Genomic DNA, 23,195 nt, shown 5'->3' on the forward strand with positions numbered 1-23,195 from the left:
AAATTAGACAGGATCACACATAGTAGACCTAGATACACCAGCTCAAGACATACTAATACACAAAAACAGGCTTAGATACACCATGATAGTGTTCAATATACCGGACAGTACCATGTATAATGGATTAGGTACAATGGCGGAGCTAACAGTATCACGCAAAATCGGTTTAGATACAGCAACTCACCAGAAAGTCTTATTAGACACACTCACTTGATAGACTTTGATACAACAGCTCAGTATACAGTATCACATACAATAGGCTTAGATACAACATTGACAGACAATACACCAGTCCAGCAAACAGTAACCCACTTAGTAGGTTTAGATACACCAGTTGCGCAGACCGTATCACACATGACTTCGGTTTAGCTGCACCAGCCGTCGCCATTGCTCACACTTGTACATGTACAGGTGTTGTGTCTGTCACATAAAGTGACAACTGACGTAATAAAAAGTAGCTGACACCCAAGGTCAGCAGACATATTGTAAAGCTGACCCCCGCCTCAGGAAGTGACAGTCGCTACTACACAGGAGAGTCACCGGCACAGTATATATCCTATATCCTATACTACTAATATATAATTCGGCTGAACAGATTTGGATGAAATTTGGCACATAGATAGATTGTAACCTCAATTAAAATATAGGCTACTTTTTATCCTGGTAAATGACATGGCTTCACAACTGTTATGAATTTATGTTCACATACTATATTACACTGCTCCTGCAGCAGCTTATCTCAGGTCCCAGGGCTGTTATCTCTCTGTGTAAACACACACTAACCCTCAGGGATTCTGTACACACATTTGCATATTATCTGATCTGCTCCAGGCAGTGCTGACACACTGACAAGGACAAAGACCTTTAATCCAAATTGGCAGTTTTTGAATTTTAAACATGCCTGGAAAAAGAAAATCTAATTTGTCGCAAACAGCGAGAGCTATGAAGGAGGTAGAAGTCACACAGTTCTCTTCAAGCAGAGCTGAGGGGGATCATCGGCACCATCAAGACATGCATTATATGGTGTCGGATGCTGGAACAATTACAGACACGGTGCAAAGAACAACTTCAGTGCCAGGCCAACGAGAGCTGCCGAAACACCGGAGCAGGCGGATCATCAACGCCAACAACACGCTCATTATATGACTTCCCATCAAGCTGCTGAGATGCCGGAACAATCACGGGCACAGCAAGAGGAGCACGTTCAGCGACAGGCCAGCTTGACAGCTGTCGAAACGCCGGAGCAGGTGGATCATCAACATCAACAACACGCTCATTATATGGCGTCCCAGCAAGCTGCTCAGATGCCAGAAAACAATCACAGGCAGGGCGTGAGGAACAAGTTCAGCAGCAGGACAGCTTAAGTGCTGCCAAAACACCGGAGCAGGCAAACCATCGATGGCAGCAATTTGCTGAATATAGGCGGATCCTCGACGCCAACAATATGCTGATGAAGTTGCGGGCAGAGGCTAGAAAGACACGAATAGTCACGTCAGCATATATCATCACCTCTCCTGACATGTCCCGCTTATGCTAGGTTCACACCTGCTTTCTTCTTTCCGTTCTGTGCTTTCCGTCTTCTGCATGCCAGAAGACGGGAAGCACAGACCGGGTCCGGCCGTGAGCGGCGGTGAGCGTTTCATGCTCTCCGCCGCGAAACCGGATTTTTTTATCCGGACACAGAGTACTGCATGTCCGACTCTGTGTCCGGATTATAAAACCCGGTTTCGCGGCGGAGAGCGCAAAACGCTCACCGCCGCTCACGGCCGGACATCTCTCTCACCCATTCAAATGAATGGGTGAGAGACTCCTGCAGGTTTCCGTCTCCTGCCTCTGTTTTAGGCAGGAAACGGAAACCTGCAGTACGGAGAGGGTGACGCAGATGTGAACGAGCCCTTAGTAAACACTTGTATTCTAGAGAAAAATCACAATTACAACAGTATTATTCCTCTGTTGTTCCTCTTAGAAAGAACTGACAACTGGGGGCCACCATTTACTTTTATCAAAGGGATTGTCTCTTCCAAGTCTGACAATGTCAGCACTCAGCGGACAATGTCAGTAAGTAGCACCTGCCCCAACTGGTGACACCCCACGGTTAGTCATACATTTCCAGGAGGAATAACAGAGGGACAGAACAACACAGAGTTATAAGAAAAGAGGTTACAGAATTGTAGGGAATACTGTTAGGAGGTGATTGTAATCTCTAAAGGGGGGGGGGGGAAGGGGCCGGGAGCATGGGTGGGGGGTAAGGGGAAGGCCGGAAGGCGCAGTTGTGGGGAAACGGGAGGGCCGGAGGCGCAGCAGCGGGGCTGTGGGGTCCCTGCCCACGGTGCCGTGTGAGGGGCCCGCATCGGCCTCAACGAAACGGCCGTGAGGGGCCACGGGCTGCGCTGCAGGTGCTTTGTGCAAGGGTGAGGGGACAGCGGACGAAGTCGCGGGCTATAGCTAGTAGTATTATATATCCTGAGAATTTAATAGAAATCATGTAAATCAGTAAACTGCCCTGTAGGTGGCGGTGGAGAGAGAGTTTTCCTCTTTCTAGAGGAGAGCTATTTTGCATACTGTTTCCCAGGGAGCATTGCTCCACTCCAGCTGGCTCTCCACAAGGAAGACCCCAGAGTATAATAATCGGAGGCCCAGGGAAGGTGAATAAAAATAACACATACTAATACTCACCTTGCCTCACCTTTCCTGGGTATCCTGGCTCCGGCTGCCTTCAATATCTTCGGCCATCTTCCCGACATCTCGGCTGAGGCCTGTGATTGGTCCTCAGCAGTCACGTGGGGGCGCACTGATGTTATTACGTTGCAGCGCCCCATGTGACCTCTGGGGCCTAATTACAGGCCTCAGTTACATGATGGAAGATGTCGGAGAGGACACTGAGCCCAGGAGAGGTGAGTATATCTACTTGTTAAGGGCCCCAGTGTAAGAACAGTATATGAGCCCCTTGCTCTTAAATACCTAGTAGCGAGTTGCTTTTAAGGTGTCATTGCATCTCTTTACCTATTGGGGGCACAATTTTAGATACTGTAATACAGGCCAGGCAACTAGAACTGTTCGTAGAAGAATCTTCAAGTCTTTCCGTCCCTAAATCTCCATCTATCCTATTGACAGACCCCGAGGACAAGCCCTTCCCAAGGTGTCCCACGTAAAATACAGGCCCTGCAGACTACTATACAAGGACAGCGCAGGGATGACTGAGATAAAATGTGGGATTAGATGACAGACACCAGAGACACGGCGCCTCGCGCATCAGCACACAAATTTCCTCCAAGTTTGGTATTTTCCAGAGACACAATAGATTTGGCTTCAATCGGAGAGGGAAGACATATTTTTAGAGTACTATATTAGGAATCCACTGGAAAATCTGTTACCTAGCAATAAAGCTACGATGATCAAAAACCAAAAAAAAATGTAATATTATAATATATATAAAAATATATAAAAATTATATATATAAAAAAATATATATACAGTATATCAGAGATGACCAGAGGGGGCGCTGTTTGCTATTGCTCTCTCCCTACATCGTTTATCTAGTTGAAGGTAATGGGTGATCTATCGCTGTTCTGAATACTGTATCGTATAATCCATCATGGTTCACTCACTAAATATTGATCATGGCAGGACAGAGCGGTGCGAGAGGCGGCGGACTGGATATATTACTGAGATATTTCCTGCATAAATCAGAGGAGGAGGACAAAGCCAAGGACTCTGACAGCTACACAATACACAATGACCGCAGGATTAGAGCGCAGTACACACGGAGAATGAAGCGGATAAGACAAGCTGTGCCCATCAGGGGCCATGACAGATACAAGAGGTATATAGGTATATAGATACATGGATATGAGGTGTTCTGTGCCAACCTGCATGTGAGAAAATAAACACCACATAACACACCTGTATAATACACAAAGGCAGCAGCGGGTAGTGGTATACACAGAGGAGGCCAAAGTATACAGCCTGCCCCGAAACCAAATAATACAGCCTGGAGAACCAGTACTAGTGCTGTACCCCAAGTGTTATTGTCTTGTACCCCAAGTGTCAGCCTGTCATTGTTCAGTACCCCAAGTGTCAGCCTGTCATTATCCGGTACCCCAAGTATCAGCCTGTCATTATCCTGTACCCCAAGTGTCAGTGTCATTATCCTGTACCCCAAGTATCAGCCTGTCATTGTCCTGTACCCCAAGTGTCAGTGTCATTATCCTGTACCCCAAGTGTCAGCGTGTCATTATCCTGTACCCCAAGTATCAGCCTGTCATTATCCTGTACCCCAAGTGTCAGCCTGTCATTATCCTGTACCCCAAGCATCAGCCTGTCATTATCCTGTACCCCAAGTATCAGCCTGTCATTATCCTGTACCCCGAGTGTCAGTGTCATTATCCTGTACCCCAAGTGTTATTGTCCTGTACCCCAAGTGTCAGCCTGTCATTGTTCAGTACCCCAAGTGTCAGCCTGTCATTATCCGGTACCCCAAGTATCAGCCTGTCATTATCCTGTACCCCAAGTGTCAGTGTCATTATCCTGTACCCCAAGTATCAGCCTGTCATTGTCCTGTACCCCAAGTGTCAGTGTCATTATCCTGTACCCCAAGTGTCAGCGTGTCATTATCCTGTACCCCAAGTATCAGCCTGTCATTATCCTGTACCCCAAGTGTCAGCCTGTCATTATCCTGTACCCCGAGTATCAGCCTGTCATTATCCTGTACCCCAAGTATCAGCCTGTCATTATCCTGTACCCCGAGTGTCAGTGTCATTATCCTGTACCCCAAGTGTTATTGTCCTGTACCCCAAGTGTCAGCCTGTCATTGTTCAGTACCCCAAGTGTCAGCCTGTCATTATCCGGTACCCCAAGTATCAGCCTGTCATTATCCTGTACCCCGAGTGTCAGTGTCATTATCCTGTACCCCAAGTATCAGCCTGTCATTGTCCTGTACCCCAAGTGTCAGTGTCATTATCCTGTACCCCAAGCGTCAGCCTGTCATTATCCTGTACCCCAAGTACCAGTCTGTCATTATCCTGTACCCCAAGTGTCAGCCTGTCATTATCCTGTACCCCAAGTGTCAGCCTGTCATTATCCCGTACCCCAAGTGTCATTATCCTGTACCCCAAGTGTCAGTGTCATTATCCTGTACCCCAAGTGTCAGCCTGTCATTATCCTGTACCCCAAGTGTCCGCGTGTCATTATCTTGTACCCCAAGTATCAGCCTGTCATTATCCTGTACCCCAAGTATCAGCCTGTCATTATCCTGTACCCCAAGTATCAGCCTGTCATTATCCTGTACCCCAAGTGTCAGCCTGTCATTATCCTGTACCCCAAGTATCAGCCTGTCATTGTCCTGTACCCCAAGTGTCATTATCCTGTACCCCAAGTATCAGCCTGTCATTATCCTGTACCCCGAGTGTCAGTGTCATTATCCTGTACCCCAAGTATCAGCCTGTCATTGTCCTGTACCCCAAGTGTCAGCCTGTCATTATCCTGTACCCCAAGTATCAGCCTGTCATTATCCTGTACCCCAAGTATCAGCGTATCATTGTCCTGTACCCCAAGTGTAAGTGTCATTATCCTGTACCCCAAGTATCAGTGTCATTATCCTGTACCCCAAGTGTCAGTGTCATTATCCTGTACCCCAAGTATCAGCCTGTCATTGTCCTGTACCCCGAGTGTCAGTGTCATTATCCTGTACCCCAAGTGTCAGCGTATCATTGTCCTGTACCCCAAGTATCAGTGTGTCATTATCCTGTAACAGACATATGTATGTTGGCTCTCATTATTGCTGTCTCTAGGGCCCGCCCCTTCTGACGTGTGATGTCATCTGAGAATGCTGACATCATAACATGGAGACATCTCCTCATCCTGTTGGTAACGCAAATCAGTCCCCAAACCCTCCTGCACATCGACCCCAGATTTCGCCATGAACTTGAAAGGGTTAACGCTGTCGGTGCCAGGGGACGGTTTTAATTGCAGAGAAACTTTTCATCAGAAACCTAAAAGTTCCCATGTCTTCCAGCCACGCTGTGATCACAGATCCCTCCCCCGCACCGCCATAGTCACCCCAAGAGCTGCTATCCGCGAGCTGTGGGAGAGCGCACATCCGCAGATTCCCTCCGTCACTGGCAGCTGCTTCACAAGCACATAATCTCCTATGAGAGCACAGGACGCAGATTTCTCCGGAAAAAATAAAAGAATAAAAGTGTAATTCGTGTCTCTGTTGGTGCGGGAGATTTACTGAATACTAATGGCCCCAGTGTTTTATCGCCTGGAAGGCGCCGGCTGCGTGGGTGGAGAGGAGCATCACAAATCTAATATGGCTCTCTCCGGCACAGATGAAACAGGGGTTACGTACTAAGAAGTCAGCGCGACAACAGCCCATGGCCATCACGCAGCAAATAACTTTGTAGTGCGCAGTGTGGATATGCGATGGCAGCAGGGGCCGGCGCCCAGAGAACGACATCACTTAGGGGCGCTCGTACAGCAAGAGGACGCCATTTTATATTGTGTTGGAAAAATGGTACGAAGAGACTTTCAGTCTTTAATTTGTGTGACCATGTCCGTGTCAAAACTAAAAATATTGGGGGGTTCACTTCAATGTATTCGTCTATACCGGGGGTCTCAAATAGGCGGCCCCGACCTAACTCTAAAGCTTCCCCAGCTTGTAGGCCGCAAACCAGCTCAGGGCACAGTCGGTGTAGATACTTAACTATCCGTTCCCCAGCAGCTCTTACTCTCTTCCCATGCTCTGGGGGCACTGCTGTGGTACATCTAGACCTGCAGAAGGGGAAGAGTGCACCCCAGAAGCAGTGGGGATACTGAACTGTACGGGGCCACTGCTAGGAAAGATATTAAACTGTGCGGGGCCACTGCTGGGAGGGATATTAAACTGTGCAAAGCCACTGCTGGGAGGGATATTAAACTGTACAGAGCCAACGCTGGGAGGGATATTAAACTGTACAGGGCCACTGATGGAAGGGATACTAAACTGTACAGGGCCACTACTGGGAGGGATATTTAACTGTATGGGGCCACCTCTGGGAGGGATATTAAACTGTACAGGGCCACTGATGGGAGGGATATTTAACTATATTGGGCCACCTCTGGGAGGGATATTAAACTGTACAGGGCCACTACTGGGAGGGATATTTAACTATATTAGGCCACCTCTGGGAGGGATATTAAACCGTACAGGGCCACTGTTGGGAGGGATATAAAACTGTGCGGGGCCACTGTTGGGAGGGATATTAAACTGTGCGGGGCCACTGCTAGGAGGGATATTAAACTGTGCAGGGCCACTGTTGGAAGGGATATTAAACTGATAGATGTGACAACTGATCTACACCTCTGTGGACTATGTTAGTGCCATTTAAATAAATACAACGACTCATGTACAGACAAAATGCAAGATGCCCAAATCACATGATGGGGTGTTCATTCTGCACGCCATGCAAAAAAAAATCAAAAGCTTAAATAGGGAACAAGGCTTCCCTAGGTTAAAGGGGTATTCTAATGAAAAAGTTATTCACTGTTTTTGCTAAATAGGTGGGGATCCGGCTGTCTTTTAATGGTGTGACAGTCGTGTAATCACGCTACCATTGCATTCACTTCTATGAGACTGCAGAGCTGTACTCTGCTTCTCTAAATAATCCCAAAGCGAAGAATCGAGCGGCAGCTCAAACGTGGTACCACTACTCCATGAGCGATGGTAGCCATCTATAACCTGCATTATCAATAACTCATTGGGGCGGCCATCTTTAACCAGTGAGGATCTTCACATAACACAGATATTTCTGTCCCAAGGTGACTACAGGTATGAGACGCCATGCTGCCGGTGTGTATAATAAGTGTCTCTCCGGGCTGAACCTGGGGCACGAAGGAATCTTAGGAGGTAGTGGAGGAGCGACTGACAGACAGCAGCTTATAAGATGACGCTCAGCGGAGTAAGGACAGAACAGCTGGATCTTATAATCTTCTAATGTGGAAAGAAAGAACATTTCTAAGAAATGGTGGAAAGAGAGGAGGACGGGGAGGGTCTGTGTGGCCGCGCAACCTGGGGGACGACAGCAAAGTCACTGCAGAGGATAAAGGAAAGTAGTGAGTCATCCCCGTGTCATCCTGGCCTTACACAGGACCCGACGCTTCTGTCATTACAAAGGACTGAAACTTTACTGTGCAATTTGTTAAGTCACGAGAAATCCGAAGGTCTCAAAACTCAAGTGGGAAAGGTCTGTATGAAGGGGAGCATTGTTCTGCAGCTACAAGGTGTCATGGGAATCGTCACTGCCTTCCCAGAATCCTTTGCGAAATGTGTTCATCATTAACGATTGATATATGTAAGGCATAATAAGTGACCATGGCTCCCATAGAAAATTTTGGAATGGGAACCCACTCCGCTATGGCCACCTTCATGACAGAACATGGAATGAGTATAACACACAGTGATGTCACAGTACAGGGATAATACACACAGCGATGTCACTGTACAGGGATAATACACACAGCGATGTCACAGTACAGAGATAATACACACAGTGATGTCACAGTACAGAGATAATACACACAGTGATGTCACAGTACAGAGATAATACACACAGTGATGTCACAGTACAGAGATAATACACACAGTGATGTCACAGTACAGGGATAATACACACAGTGATGTCACAGTACAGAGATAATACACACAGTGATGTCACAGTACAGAGATAATACACACAGTGATGTCACAGTACAGAGATAATACACACAGTGATGTCACAGTACAGGATAATACACACAGTGATGTCACAGTACAGGGATAATACACACAGTGATGTCACAGTACAGGGATAATACACACAGTGATGTCACAGTACAGAGATAATACACAGTGATGTCACAGTACAGGATAATACACACAGTGATGTCACAGTACAGAGATAATACACACAGTGATGTCACATATAGATATAATGAGCACATTATGTGACATCACAATATACAGTACTGTTCTGTAGAGAAGAGATAATGTATGAGGGGTCAATGGAGTAAAACACAGAACGGTTAGAATACATTTTTAGCGTGTTCGGTTACGTTGACCCTAAGTACAGGATATACTAGAGACAATATAACGTCTATACATCGCAGGCCATCCAACCAGAAGAACACGTTCCATCACAAAGGATCAGAAGGAATGTGTATCATCACCACTTCGGCTACATAACCAACATACTTCACATGATCATCCCCGGAACACGGGATTTACACACAATGGAAAACATAAACATATGTAGTAGCGTGCTGTCACTGAGGTCACATGACCTACCCCTATAGTCATACGCTTCGCGAAAATGACAAACTGGAGTGTTACCAGTGGTGAACTGTAGGGGGTGCACTCATTGAGGCCTGGTATCTGGGTGGCTGTGACAGTGGATATGGATTACAAATTCACATTTTAGGATTGGGTATTGGAAGGAGGGGGCAAATACAGTACAAAGCACTGCCCTGCCCTGCGAGATCCTGAATTCTCAGAGATTAGATTATATTTAGCTCCCTGCCTTGCCGTCACCATTATTCACACAGACGTGATTAATCCTAGAGACCTGGTGGACAGGTTGGACTATCTAGGCAAGGATCCTGGGAACGGCGCCCCCAGGGGGATTAATAGCCTTGACTACGTGTCCTAATCCCAGGCTACAGTGATTTGTCTACCTGAATTCCTACTGTTGTCTAAACTGAGGAAGGGTTGTCAACTAATCCTCCCAACCCCCCAACGCACACATACTTCATACAGCTGGGGGGCCACGTGTTTTCAATAGGGAGAAGACCAGTCATCCTTCAGAGGTGGTTCGGGGTCTCCGTTCCTCCATTCTGCTTAAAATCAGCGCAAGCAGGACTTTTCCCTCCGCTGATTCCGGCGGACCCCATTGTCATCTATGAAGTTTGTGGGATTTTGTAGGTAACCGCTTTTTATGAAGATAGGATTTACATTTTAAGGTCCCCAAGTGGACCTAAAGAATCGAAACCCGAACACTAGTGTGAACCTAGAGTAACGTGTATGGCCACCTTAGCGTTGGGAAGGCCGATACGGAAACAATAATTTACCATGGTATAGGACTAGTATTCACACCACAGTGAGTGGGGATATTCTTCTGACCGTTATCCTGGACTGTCAAAATGTACCGTATATACTCGAGTATAAGCCGAATTTTTAAGCACAGTTTTTGTGCTGAAAAAGCCCCCCCCCCCCCTCAGCTTATAGTCGAGTCAAGCAAAAAAAAATTATTTATTTTTTTGAGTCTATGACCAGCCACAATAGTAATATATAGAATCTCCCATAAAATAGTGAAAGAGAAAAAGAAGCTTAAGAAAATATAATAAAAAAAATAAAATAAATAAAAGTTGTAAATCCCTCCTCTCCCTAGAATACATATAAAAGTAGAAAATGACTGTGACACACAAACACATTGGATATCCCTGTGTCTGACAGTGCCCGGTCTACTGAATATAGGGTATCTGCAGTGCTCCTGTTCCGTCGGGAAGGGGTTAATAGGAGCACTGCAGTTACTCCATATTCAGCCAGGCTGGGGGAAAAAAACCCAGTCCTCAAGCTCAGGGAAGGGGCAGACAGACAACCAAAACACCCCCTCCCCTTCCCCACACCCAGCAAATACTACACCCAAAAACTCCGACCACTTTAATTTTTGAAATTTTCCAGTAGCTGCTGCATTTCCCCCCTCGGCTTATACTCGAGTCAATAAGTTTTCCCAGTTTTTTGTGGTAGAATTAGGGGCCTCGGCTTATATTTGGGTCGGCTTATACTCGAGTATATACGGTAGGTCATGTCCTATTTTCTTCCGTTTTCACGGATCCCTCCATATATATATATATATTTTGGGGGAGGGGTCTATGACCAGCCCCAATAGTAATGTACAGAATCTCCCATAAAATAGTGAAAGAAAAAAAAGAAGCTTAAGAAAATATAATAAAAAAAATAAAATAAATAAAAGTTGTAAATCCCTCCTCTCCCTAGAATACATATAAAAGTAGAAAATGACTGTGACACACAAACACATTGGATATCCCTGTGTCTGACAGTGCCCGGTCTACTGAATATAGGGTATCTGCAGTGCTCCTGTTCCGTCGGGAAGGGGTTAATAGGAGCACTGCAGTTACCCCATATTCAGCCAGGCTGGGGGAAAAAAACCCAGTCCTCAAGCTCAGGGAAGGGGCAGACAGACAACCAAAACACCCCCTCCCCTTCCCCACACCCAGCAAATACTACACCCAAAAACTCCGACCACTTTAATTTTTGAAATTTTCCAGTAGCTGCTGCATTTCCCCCCTCGGCTTATACTCGAGTCAATAAGTTTTCCCAGTTTTTTGTGGTAGAATTAGGGGCCTCGGCTTATATTTGGGTCGGCTTATACTCGAGTATATACGGTAGGTCATGTCCTATTTTCTTCCGTTTTCACGGATCCCTCCATATACCAAATCCATGAAAACATCCAACCCACTGGTGCAAGATGGCCGTGAAAAAAAATGGATGTTTTTTGCACCACTTTCCTGTGCATCTACCCTAATCCTTCAGCATTGGAAGGTATTAATGGTCAATCCCTCAATGAATTTCACACCTGCGAAAAAAAATTTTTTTTATTCCAAATTACCGTCACATTTCGGAGGAGATATTGTGCTTTGGCCTTAATCCCACAGAATGTCACTAGTCTTCTTGAACAAACAGGCACTGGTCTATAGGACCTATGTCCTAGAAAAGTTTTCCTCTTTCCCTACACCATATAGTTGCATACCCTTCTCCAAACTACACAAAATTAAAGGGGTTGGCTAGAATTTTTTTTTTTTTTTTTTTTCCAATAGCGCCAGTCCCTGTCTAGTGGCCAGGAGCCGATACTACAACTGAGAGCTACATTTATGGTTTCCATAAGGACCTAAGCTCTATGCGTTGTATAATACAGGTGTCGGAAGTGGACCCAAACACCTGATCAGTCCAGGGGCTACCTGTTGGATAGGCCATAAACAAAAATTCCTGGACAAACCCTTTAAGGTCAAAATAAAATTGAAAACCATTAAAAAAAAATTAAAAAATTACGACAAAATTGTAGTCCGTGCTGTAAAATATTATACCGTAAAAGCCGCCATGGCCAAATATATATTATAAATTTACCTGAGACTTCACTCCACTCCTAAACTGCCCTTCTCGGTCGATATCGGGGGATCATACAACAAGTGACATGAGCGGGGCCGGTGAAGTTCCTGCCTCTGCTACTTCTCATTGACTTTCCTTGCTGGATTACGACCAGATCCGTCTACTACAGGCAGAATTCCTGACCAAGTCTGAACGTGCTCAGAGCCAAAGAAAGGACAAAATTAGGAGCTCAGAGAACTCTCACCGGGGAACGCCCATGAATCCGTCATCTCCGATTCTCACCACCAATTCTCTCAGACTGGATCCAGATTTAGCCGTGAACGATGCGTCACAAATAAATCAATTCTCTTAATCCCGTCATGACTGGACCAGGCCAAGGTTTCCTTTAGTCATTATGATAATCTGCGGGTGACACATCCGGGAGACATGAAGGGTGTCTGTATACAAATACCTGGATATCCGCCCACAGGCCAATAACCTTATTAGCTTGCTAGGACATTGGCCTCATTGTGTGCGCGAGGTCGAGAAGATCATCTGGTAAGAGATGGATGTGGACGACTGTTGTCCACACTGTACAACAGAAAGTGTATGGATAACAAGGTAATATGTATACGGCCGCCATCTTGTGCCATTATATTATAGACAATAAAGGACCCTGGTGACCAGTCCTTGGAACATCTGCTGCTCCCTGGTGGGACCAGTCCAGTATCACGCAGCAGATCCTGTAAGTTCTTGGTGTGGCCTCCATAGATCTGACTTGTTCCTCCAACACATCCTACAGATGCTCGATTGGATTGTGATCTGGGACCATCTTGATGTCTTTGTGATATTCCTGAATAATTGATGTAGTGTGGCTGGACGGGGGTCACTATCATTAGAGGACACCACTGCCATGATGTTTAGGTAGGTGGTACATGTGACACTAACATCCATATAATGCCCAGACACGAGGTTTCCCAGCAAAACATTGCCCAGGGCATCACACTGTCTCCACCATAGCTCCCCCTGGTGCCATCTCTTCTCCAGGTAAGTGACTTACACATACCCCACTGTCCATGTCATGTAATCATGATCCATCAGCCCAGGTCGTCTTGTTTCATTGCTCCATGGCCCAGTTTTGATGTCCATTGAAGGCACTTTTGGTGGTGGACGGGAGTCAGCATGGGCACTCTGACCGGTCTGTGACTACAAAGACCCATATAATGAAACCGGTCTATTTTAACTCTTTCAGCAATTTGCTCTACAGTAACTCTTCACTCTCTACGCCCCCCACTTTGGGCTTATAACCCTCCATTTTTCCCACAGACATGACACTGGTGGTCTATACCTAGAATAGACTATCGCGGTTCGTATTTCAGTTCCCCTCTGAAGATTCATTTCTCCTTGTAATACGTCATATCATAACCTGCAACAAGACAGGAACGAGCTTGGTATCGTATAGGACGGCTCGGTGGGCTGGTGTGTCTAGAGCATGTCTTGGAAGACACTCAAGGAGAATACATTTCCCCCAAAAATCCCTGCACCTCCATCACAATTCTAGGACATATATCCAGCGCCTCCTGGAACAAAGTGGTTGCCACATCTGGTTGACCATTTCCATGAGCTGGCACCTTCAAGACGTCCCTTACGATCCCTCACCCAACTTCATCCAGCCATCTTCATTCTAACGGTGGCCTAGTAATCCCGGTGACCGGTAGTCTACTGGCCCTTTAAGTGGTGTTGCGTGTGTCAACCTATTGATCCATGTCGCTAACCAGATACCAGGATCTTCTGATATAAAGGGATGTAGATCAGAGGAGGGGAGATTCAATGAAGGTTCATGTTCATGGTAGAGATTTCTTAAAGGGGTTGTCTAAGCCTCACTATTGATGGCCTATCCTTAGATAGGAGCTGAGTTGCAATAATACAGGGTGACAACTACATAGTGTACAGAGCCGACATCTTCTAGTTCCAAGCAGCTGCCGTCTGTCAGACCCCCACTGATACTGATGATCTAAGACTAAGTCATCAATATCCAATACTGGACAACCCCTTCAATTTCTGGCCAGTCTCCTATTATACCCCAGTTGATGACCCTCGGGCTGTTCATGGCTCTGATCTGGTCATAAATGTAATATTTTCCAGGACAATGAGCATCATACGTATTCGGCGCTTTATGTATTGGTGAATATTAACCGCAAGGAAACTTTCCAACAATAGGATTTGTGGTCTATAGAAGAAATCCTCTATAGCACACCATACACCTCGTCTGTTAGACCAGACCAGAATACTGCACAGGAAAGGCTGGATTAGAAAATCTACAACAGCGCCACCCTTGTCTAGAGGTTGAATGTGGTATTGCAGCTGGGTTGTAATCACTGGAATGGCTGTTTACTTATGGAAGAAAGCAGCCATGGTTATTTAATCCATAGAAGTGACATATTAGCCTTAGAATATATATTGGACCTTAGAGTCTAGCAGGGATCAGCAACCTTCAGCATGTCAGCTGCCATAAAACTACAACTCCCAGCATGCTCCAGTCACTTCTATGACAGTTCCAAGTACAGAAGAGTAAGCTATTCATGCTGGGAGTTGTAGTTTCCCTATAGTTGCTGCTCCCTGGTCCCTGGCGTTTGATGCCCCTTCTCGTAGATGATAAGCTCCAGGCCAGATCCATCTCCAGCCCTTCTGGTTGTCATTATTGTGGAATGTTTTTAGGGGTTTCTGGAGGACAGATCTGAAAACCAGATGTTATCAGCAGACGCTACCCACGAAGACAACAAGCCTTTCATCCGTCCGCACAAACAACTTGTATAATCCAACACAAAGTGCTACAAACTCCATTCAGGGCTGAGATAAACGGAGCACTGTCCTGAAGTTACAGTGCAAAATGACACTGGAAATACCAGAAACTGACAAATATTCCCGGAATGAGACATCAGGACGCTTTATAGGTGTCTCGTGAGTTTGGAGTGTCGACAGCCTACCAGTATAAAAACACAAAAATATCACATCATGTGACAACAATACCACCCTGGGAGACTCAGTGTAGACCCTGGGGGGGGCAGGATTGTTATTGCAGTCATACATAGGGTGCCAACATATCCCACAGCGTCGTACAGAGATGTCATCTTATCCCCTTGGGGCTCATAATCTACAACCCAAATGAAGCGGTATTGTCTAGAATATGGGAAGAAACCAAAGTACCTGAAGGAAACCCACACAAGAAGAACAGGCACCCAGGAACCCACCAGTGCTACCAGGCAATAGTGCCAACCAACCGGGGCATAACTATATCATACCTCCCAACCGTCCCGATTTCCGCAGGACATTCACGATTTCAGTGACGTGTCCCGCGGTCCCGGTTGGAGGGAGGTATGTCCAGATTTCAACTCAGATCTGCGTCCGGGGGACGCAGATCTGAGTTGAATACATACGTGACTAAAGCAAGAAGCTGTCACAGCTCAGCTCCTTGCTTTGCCGCTGCACTCCGGCTAGTGGCTGCGTAGGCGCGATGTGATGACGTCACATCGCGCCTACAACAGTATTAGCGAGACTGTGGAGAGAGCGGCGGGGGAGCAAAGAAAAGTTGAGTTTAAGTGGTTTCTGTGTGTAGACATTGAGGTGGAACATGAAACTGGGGGCAGATGAAGGAGGGGACGGCATGACACTGGGGGCAGAGATGTGGGGACATGAATCTGGGGGCAGAGATGGGGGGACATGAATCTGGGGGCAGAGATGGAGAGGACATGAATCTGGGGGAAGAGATGGGGGGCATTAATCTGGGGGCAGAGATCGGGGGACATGAAACTGGGGCAGAGATAGAGGGGACATGAATCTGGGGGAAGAGATGGGAGGGACATGAATCTTGGGCAGAGATGGGGGGGACATGAATCTGGGGGCAGAGATGGGGGGACATGATTCTGGGGGAAGAGATGAGGGGGACATGAATCTGGGGGAAGAGATGAGGGACATGATTCTGGGGGAAGAGGTTGGGGGACATGAATCTGGGGGCAGAGATGGAGGGGGACATGAAACTGGGGGCAGATGAAGGGTGTATATGAAACTGGGGCAGAGATAGAGTGGGACATATAATTTACGGTGACTGTAGGAGGATTATACTCTGTGGGGGCACATGGAAAATGAATGAGAATGGGTGGAGTCAACATAAAAGTGGGTGGAGCTAAATTTACCACGGCACGCTACACGCACTGCACATTTTGTCCCTCTTTCGGTTCTTCAAAAGTTGGGAGGTATGCTATAGGGGGTGCAGAGATAGCAGTTACTTCCATGCCTTGAAACGTGATGGAGCCACAAAAATCCCTCTGCCAAACAAAATATACCACTACCGTAAAAGGCGTGAAGAATTTAGTGGCCACATTAAAGATTTTGGATAGGGGCCCAGGAGCTTTAAGTTACGCCTCTGCTAAGCACCCTATAGAGTAAGGCTTGAGTCTATTGAAGGATCCGTGAAGGCGTGTATAAATAAGGCATGTCCTTTTTTTTGTCTAAAATTGTCCCTGCTCTTAGGAAATCTATAACCTATTTGTTTCAATAGTCATCATGTAACACAACATCGCAACCCTGTCATCCCGGACCACATGATCGTCATTATCTTTGGCGCTGATGGCTCCCGTGACAAGTTGGAGTCTCATGACATCGATCAACAAGTCCGAATCTGCAACGTCCAGCCCTAGTCATTGTGTACGGAAATCCTGATACGTCCCCGAAAAAGTACAAGATAATAAATATCAGCCAGAGGAAGGAAGGAAAAGATCACACCATGCGATATGTTCTACAAGTATCTGATGTTCTATGTACTTGAACAATATGATCTTCTACCGGCCAGGAAATGGTTAAGCGGGCTCTGTGGGAGCCTTGAAGGAGTCCGTGTAGGTACAAATGGCTGAACATAAACCTTACATCTTGTAAGGTCGGTAATGATCGCATTGTTCTCCGGCTCGGATTACTTCCTCGACTGCTCTGTGATCTGAGTACAACACTTCATGGCTGCCAAGATCCTACAAGAAGTGCCAAACCCCTCAGGTGGTCTCCAGTCCTACCCATCCCGAGGAGCCCCCTAGCAGACTCTAGACTCTTTGAAGATCTGCTTACCAGGCCCCAAGATGGCAAAAGGTGACATTCCTGAGAAAAACAAACCAGCATGTCTCCTAGGCTAGAAGAATCCCAAAAAGATTGCATACTACTCAGATCATAGGGCCCGAGAGGGAAAAGGATGACGCCACCCTATCTGTCAGAACGTGTACACCCTATGATGGTGTGAGGTGGGGTGACCATTACCCTAAATCCTCTGTACTTATGGGGAGACTTCTAGATAGCCCGCCAGGTTGGCTTTGGCTCAACCATTGGATCCTCCAGTAGGCCCCGCTGTAATATGGTCCAGTAGAAGACATCCACATTTGTAGGGTACTGTGATCCATTTCTAAGGGGTTGTTAGAGGGTGGGCCCCCAGAATCCTACCCTAAATCCTCTGTACTTATGGGGAGACTTCTAGATACCCCCCAAGGTTGGCTTTGGCTCAACCATTGGATCACCATTGGATCCTCCAGTAGGCCCCGCTGTAATACGGTCGAGTAGAAGACATCCACATTTGTAGGGTACTGTGATCCATTTCTAAGGGGTTGTTAGAGGGTGGGCCCCCAGAATCCTACCCTAAATCCTCTGTACTTATGGGGAGACTTCTAGATACCCCCCAAGGTTGGCTTTGGCTCAACCATTGGATCACCATTGGATCCTCCAGTAGGCCCCGCTGTAATACGGTCCAGTAGAAGACATCCACATTTGTAGGGTACTGTGATCCATTTCTAAGGGGTTGTTAGAGGGTGGGCCCCCAGAATCCTACCCTAAATCCTCTGTACTTATGGGGAGACTTCTAGATACCCCCCAAGGTTGGCTTTGGCTCAACCATTGGATCACCATTGGATCCTCCAGTAGGCCCCGCTGTAATACGGTCGAGTAGAAGACATCCACATTTGTAGGGTACTGTGATCCATTTCTAAGGGGTTGTTAGAGGGTGGGCCCCCAGAATCCTACCCTAAATCCTCTGTACTTATGGGGAGACTTCTAGATACCCCCCAAGGTTGGCTTTGGCTCAACCATTGGATCACCAGAGGATCCTCCAGTAGGCCCCGCTGTAATATGGTCCAGTAGAAGACATCCACATTTGTAGGGTACTGTGATCCATTTCTAAGGGGTTGTTAGAGGGTGGGCCCCCAGAATCCTACCCTAAATCCTCTGTACTTATGGGGAGACTTCTAGATACCCCCCAAGGTTGGCTTTGGCTCAACCATTGGATCACCATTGGATCCTCCAGTAGGCCCCGCTGTAATACGGTCCAGTAGAAGACATCCACATTTGTAGGGTACTGTGATCCATTTCTAAGGGGTTGTTAGAGGGTGGGCCCCCAGAATCCTACCCTAAATCCTCTGTACTTATGGGGAGACTTCTAGATACCCCCCCAAGGTTCGTTTTGGCTCAACCATTGGATCCTCCAGTAGGCCCCGCTGTAATACGGTCCAGTAGAAGACATCCACATTTGTAGGGTACTGTGATCCATTTCTAAGGGGTTGTTAGAGGGTGGGCCCCCAGAATCCTACCCTAAATCCTCTGTACTTATGGGGAGACTTCTAGATACCCCCCAAGGTTGGCTTTGGCTCAACCATTGGATCACCAGAGGATCCTCCAGTAGGCCCCGCTGTAATATGGTCCAGTAGAAGACATCCACATTTGTAGGGTATTGTGATCCATTTCTAAGGGGTTGTTAGAGGGTGGGCCCCCAGAATCCTACCCTAAATCCTCTGTACTTATGGGGAGACTTCTAGATACCCCCCAAGGTTGGCTTTGGCTCAACCATTGGATCACCATTGGATCCTCCAGTAGGCCCTGCTGTAATATGGTCGTTAGAGGGTGGGCCCCCAGAATAACCTTATTTTTTAAGCCCAAGGAGCCCCCTAGACCCTAAAACTTCAGAACAGGCTTCCCAAAATGGCCTCGGAGCACCACTTGAGGCGTCATCTTACTACTAATCTGCAGGGGGCGCACTAATAGAAGAACAGTCTCTTGTCTATAACAACCAATCACAGCGCAGCTTACATTTTCCAAGCATACTCTAGTAAACATAAGCTGTGCCGTGATTGCTTGCTAAGGGTAACAGAGACCGCTTTTTGTCTAGACCGTTTCGTCAATGTCCCGTTGACATCTTGGGCTTGTTACTGCCGTTTAGGTACAAGGATTGACCTACAGGCCAGGATCACAATGGCTGGTTATCTAGGTTGGCCTACAACATGGCCGCCTCCACTCCCGAGCCCTATAAAACCTCCAGAGTCCAAGTCCAGAATGTTTCTGTTCCTGAAGACAATGGACCTCACACAAGACGAGCCTCAGCGTGCCAGAAAGTGAAAAATAAGCAGTCGTGGCCTCCAGATCTTGGCCCACGGCCTCCTCAGATAGTCCTCTGGGTGTGAAGAGGGAATGGTCTGTAATAATAGGAACCTGGCTGGGATTATCTATCGGAACGGAAGATCCCATTAACTATTTAGTCACTGCAACCTACAAAATCATATGGTGAAGTTTGAGTCACTTAAAGGGGCGTTCCAGGCTTTATTTGCAGGCCAAGTGACGTCACGGTCATCGGTCACATGGCCTGTTCTAAGAGATTAGCAACACAATACGGGATTTCTGTATCCGGACACATTACAGTGGTTATTACACATTAGTCCTGCAGGAACCCCCGGAGCTAGCAATCTAATTTCTCCGAACACATAATACATGTTACAGGCAGTTTAACCAGAAACCAATTTACAAGATGGTGCCCATGGGCTTGGTATGCGGGCACAATGTCTATTATGACTTTTCTTACTAAGTAATATTGTGCGCCAGTGGTTTCCTAGTTATACCAATGTATGACATGGGAGACCGGTGGTAGAGGGGCGCGGGATCACCCTGACCACAGAGGCGTTATTATGGCACCGCGGGACTCAGGGTCCATCAAACTTTCTACATAGCAAGCCATTCCTTAATGGTCTCCCAGTAGGTCCCCCGGTATACAGAGGCCACTAGACATGGACCCTATGGGACTGGAAGAACATGGACTAGAATTCCTATAACCCTAAAATGGGGAGTTATAGTCTACAAAATACAGACTGTGTTTTCTGGATTACACTCCAGAGACCCGGACTCCAATATGGCCAATACGGATCATAAAGCTGGACTAAGAGTAGATTCATCCCATGTCAACCTTGTCTATGATATTCAATGTAATATAGGTCACTGTGGAGAGCAGCTGCAGGGAATTCACACTCCTGCAGCTGCTCTCGGGGCAATATCAACAGAATACAGACCCCTTGTGTAATGACGGACAATCCGTCGCCTACTATATAAACCTGGACTCACACACCATGGGGGGAGAATTTAGTAAAACCCCTGTTTTAACCGATCCCTCTGCTGTGGTGAGAAGCGTCTAAACTGCGGCAGGCTCGGGTGTCAGTTTCAGGGCTGCCTCACTCGCTGTCCGGTTCCGTCCACTTTTGTACTAAGTGTCCAGTTGGAAGCAGAGCCAACAAACTGCAGTCTCACCCACAAAATTCCCTAATTTTTGCAAGGTTTTCACAGCGTTTTTTCCTCGCCAGATGTTACCGTAAATAAGTCGAAGTCTACATTTCATTTTTCACCACTTTCATGGCATCTGTGTCTTCTATTCTCTCTACACATAGCACTCTCTACTTACGCCATTTTTAGGATTTTGTATTTTCGCACAGAATTCTTGAAAGAACTTGAAAAATGTATGTCAAAAAATAAAAAAAAAACAAGCAAAATTGTCACATTCGAAAGGAGTCCTAGGCTGGAATCACACATAGCATACAGTTTTTGGTGCACAAGGTCAGAAGTGGATTGAAAAGGAACAGCAAATGTAGTGCAATGTACGGACTTGTGCTTCTTCCCGCGGGATCCACTACTGGCTTTGTCTCAGAAAACTGTGTGTGTTTTCAGACCAACAGGAGGGATTCCAGCAATGACTGTGTATCAGAAAATTGTTCATAATGCACGGTGACTCATGCAAAGGATCTTATATTTAAAGGGGTACCCCCTTCTTACAAAGTGATGGCAGATCCTTAATTGTCAGCCGCAGATCCCTGCACAGCCTGGTGGTCAGGAGTGTCACTGTTTAGGGGAAGGCACTGACCCTCAGGTTTGGAGTGGACTTATTGGTGGTGGTTGGATCCCGCAGATCATATAGATATAATATTGCTACATACATACAAATATTAGTAAAAAAATAAATAATAATAATTAATAATAAATAAAATAAAAATATAATAAATATAAAAATAAAATTTAAATATATTATTATATTTTATGTTATTTTTATATTATTATTATTATTATTATTATTATTATTATTATTATTATTATTTCAAATTCTAGGGAAAAGAACCATCACGGTGACCCGGTCCCCACCCTATGTCCTAGAGGGAGCTGAAACCTGGATGAGACCAGTACAAACCATTCGTCCATATATGAGATCAGCAATTCTGTACTAATCTTTAACATATGGGCTATAAATCACAATGTCATATATGAGCCCTGTTACTTAAAGGGGCTCTCCAACATAAATAAATAAGCCTATATATGTATATCTGTGTATACTTATGCATTCCCGACAAAAAACAGTTTCCATGCTGAGATATACATACGGTTTGCATGACATATATCACACAGTCCCAACAGAGTTTATGGACCTATAAACCTCAATGCAAACACTATGTCCATAAGAGACAAGTCACCTGGAAGCTATTCTTTAATCCCTGAAGGTCCCCTTTAACCCAAATGAATACAGAGATTTAAAGGAGGGCTCCAAATGAGAAGACTCACGGGCAGTAAACAGTTAATAGAACTCTCAGGTTGCTACATTGTAACATTCCAAACACAAACATCCTGGACTATTGGAACACAAACAAGATACAAATGTAACAGTGAAATAAAAGAAAGGGGGGGACACTCACCAAAAGAGTCCAGCTCTAGGGGTCCTCAGCACTGTGGGGTCTGCAGATGATCGCCCCCTCCTCTCCCATGCTCTGCAGGGCTCAGGTCTGAAGTGAAGTGCCTGCAGCTAGTCACTGGTGCTGGGGAAACTTTTCATATTCCTGCCTCCAGATCAGGAGTCAGGGAGGGGAGGGGGCTGCAGCTTTCTGTACTCTATTGCACAGACCCAATGTGATGTGTTTTCGCTGATATCACTGGAGACTCCCTTGGGGGGGAGCACAGGAGGCAGTGCTTGTCCCTGCAGGTAGGGGTTAATACAGTGCAGAGGAGCCTACCTGGCCCAGGCTGGAGGGGGGCAGCAGTGCAGCTCTCTGCAGATGGATGTCACAGCTCATCCTGCATGGTGGAGGGATCTTCATCTGCTGTGAAGTTTGTCTTCTGATCAGGGATGGATCATAGTTGTCTCCAGGGTTGGGGCCTGGCGGAGCCTGAGGGGAGGGGGGTCAGGAAGCTGTTGTAACAGATAGTAATAGGCAGACTTGAATGCAATGTTTGCTGGGGAAGCTGTATGGTGATAGTATGCAGCAACCAGGAAGGGACTGGGCTCTTAAAGGTGCAGCCCCACAATAAGTGCGTGCTGGATGAATGCAACCTGCACAGGAGAGAATACACAGTGCCTGTCAGGAATAGAGAGTCAGTGCTGGGGATCTAAGCGTCAGTTCACATGCAGCAGATTCCATGTGCGTGCTGCAGAGGAATGGGGATCATCAGTGACCATAGACATTTATTGTGGCTACACACACTATGGTTTAAGGGTCAATTCACATGCAGCAGATTCCTTGCAGAAATTTTTGAAACTGTCCCATGTGATTTGCAAAAAAACAGGTGCATGCTGCAAAAATGGGACTTGCAGAAATGTCACCTTCTTGCCTGTATACATATGCAGTACTATTTCTCATCATGTGGAGGCGCTGTTCTGCTTCAATCTAAATGGGGTTTCATATTGATGACCTATTGGATCAGATTCATTAATGAGCTATTTGGGTCAGATTCACTGTTCGGTGCGAGGTCTGGG

At 46.4% G+C, this 23,195-nt stretch overlaps 1 protein-coding gene across 3 annotated transcripts in view; it reads right to left on the bottom strand.

Moving 5' to 3' along the window:
- LOC142214308 (death-associated protein kinase 2-like) overlaps positions 1 to 22,668 on the bottom strand; it is a 65,693-nt gene extending 43,025 nt beyond the window's left edge. For 2 of the 3 annotated variants that reach the window (XM_075283227.1, XM_075283225.1), the window contains exon 1: positions 22,456 to 22,668. The gene's annotated coding sequence lies outside the window, so the exon portion shown is untranslated. Of the gene's footprint in view, positions 1 to 22,140 lie in introns of all 3 variants that reach the window. The other variant, XM_075283226.1, reaches the window with a different exon arrangement.
- Between the last annotated feature and the right edge of the window lie 527 nt (positions 22,669 to 23,195).

The sequence above is a fragment of the Leptodactylus fuscus genome, chromosome 7, assembly GCF_031893055.1.
Source record: "Leptodactylus fuscus isolate aLepFus1 chromosome 7, aLepFus1.hap2, whole genome shotgun sequence".
Classification (NCBI taxonomy): Eukaryota; Metazoa; Chordata; class Amphibia; order Anura; family Leptodactylidae; genus Leptodactylus; species Leptodactylus fuscus.